The sequence below is a fragment of the Myotis daubentonii genome, chromosome 1 (assembly GCF_963259705.1).
Source record: "Myotis daubentonii chromosome 1, mMyoDau2.1, whole genome shotgun sequence".
In the NCBI taxonomy this organism is placed as follows: Eukaryota; Metazoa; Chordata; class Mammalia; order Chiroptera; family Vespertilionidae; genus Myotis; species Myotis daubentonii.
The window spans coordinates 137156136-137158414 of NC_081840.1; positions in this window are offsets into that span (position 1 = coordinate 137156136).

The window sequence follows — 2279 nt, forward strand, 5'->3', positions numbered from 1 at the left end:
TTTATGGTTAAGTTATGGCTCTGGCCAATTTTGTTCAATGGTTAGAACGTCAGTTGTAGACGGAAACCTGGGTTTGATTCCTGGTCAAGAGTACCTAGGTTTGCCCTGACCGGTTTGGCTCAGTGGATAGAGCATCGGCCTGCAGACTGAAGGGTCCCAGGTTGATTCCGGTCAAGGGCATGTACCTTGGTTGCGGGCACATCCCCAGTGGGGAGTGTGCAAGAGGCAGTTGATCGATATTTCTAACTCTCTATCCCTTTCCCTTCCTCTCTGTAAAAAATCAATAAAATATATTTAAAAAAAAAAAAAAAAGAGAGAGAGAGTACCTAGGTTTGTAGGTTCAATCCCAGGGTCTGGTTGGGGCATGTTTGGGAGGCAACTAATTTATGTGTCTCTCACATTGATGTTTTTCTCTCTTTCTCTCTACCCTCCTCTACTCACTCCCTTCCACTTTCTCTAAAAATCAAGGGAGAAAATATCCTTAGGTGAGAATTAACACCAAAAAGTTAAGCTATGAAAATAACTTAAAAGTAAGGTATTTACTTCAATTTTATACATAGTTTATTCTTCCATCATTCTTGTAAGTTCAACACATTTCCAATATGTAAAATTATAGGATGCACTAACTCTGCCAAAGTGCTCAACCTAAGGCACTTTAAATAGAATGCTGCAGTTTATAAAATTAGCATTCTTAATTATTGAAAAGGTTTCAACTTCTTAAACTATTTTCTAGTTAAATGTATTATGGTTTATTTTACCACCACTTAGCCCTGCTCTGCCTGATGTAGTTACAGGTTGAACATTTTAGACCTTACATCCACCAAAATTCAAAGAAATAAAATTAATGTTGGCATTACTCATTATGTTGTAGTCTGTAAGCAGAAACAGGATAATTGTGTTTCTTTAGTTTTTTCCCCTCTAAATCAGTGGTTCCCAACCCTATTTGGCCATGTCCCACCCAAGCATCTCTAAAATCCTGATGTTACCCCCTGTGACATATAATTCTTATTATTCAGAAAGTGAACTCCTATTCACGTGAAGGATGCCTAAAAGGCCATTAACTCAGTCTAAACAAGCTTCCAAAGAACATGGCATCCATGAAAGAGAAAAATAAAAGAACAAAAGGACAGCTGAAGTACTGAGGAAGAAATCACTAAGAAATTGTTAAGAAATAATAATATGAAGTGATATGAAAAAATAGCAAAGTTTCAAAACTTATAATAGAGGACTAAAATGCATAAATATGTCACAATATATATTTACATACTGTATATGAGGCCCCTAGAACCATAAGAAGTGCAAAAAATTCACTGTTAATAATTCATTCTCGGATTGTCCCCCTTAAAAATCAAGTTGCTCCCCCTATGGGGTGTGTGCCCCTCATTGGGAACCACTGCCCTAAATGTAGAATCATATGGCATCAGTCACAGGTGTCAGAAATGAAAACACAGAAGTATTAGCCATGTGACTTCCTCCCAACCTCCAGAGTCTAAAGAAACGCTGTAATATTTAAAATATTTTAAGTTATTAATTACATAAATTATACAGTGATTGATTTACTCTTTATTGCATTACTTCAGTTAGTTTTCCTATGATTTTATATATGAAGGTTAAGTATACAACTGTTGATTACCAATATTAGGAACATACTTACTTATCCAAATGTTCAACATAGCCTTTTAAATGTTCTTCAGTCATTAATTAATGCTGCAAATGATCTCAGTGTGTATTTGGACTTGGTTGGCATTACAGATCCAAGAAACTAAGGACAAAATAATGCTCCCCAGAAATAGCATTGATTGCAACATCAATAACCAATACACATTAAAGTTTTACAAGGCCAATGCACCCACAAATATTTAAGCAATTTTCCCAAAGTGTTTCCCAACTATCACATGCAACAGCCATATACAAAAAAAAATGTGCTAATCATGTGTTTACCTAATAAGATGAACTCCTTACAGTAGAGGGCAGTTTTGCACTCCTTGCCCCAATTCCATGCTCATTTAATCCTCCCTCTTCATTTTCTGGTCTCTAAATCCCATTAATCCCCCAAATAGGGTGAAGTAGAAATTTATAATCACATTTAAAACTGCCACCTAGCACCTGTCAAGTGCAAATCCTAGCGCTATCTCACAAAGCTATCCTGAAACAGAGGTCTGCAAGGTTGCCCCAACCTTTCAACCATCAGCCTGGGGTCCAAGAATTCTTAGACTCTATTGTTCTTCCAAATTCTGCCTGGGCTGTTCCAACCTGCCTTTATTTCTAATCTTGCCGTC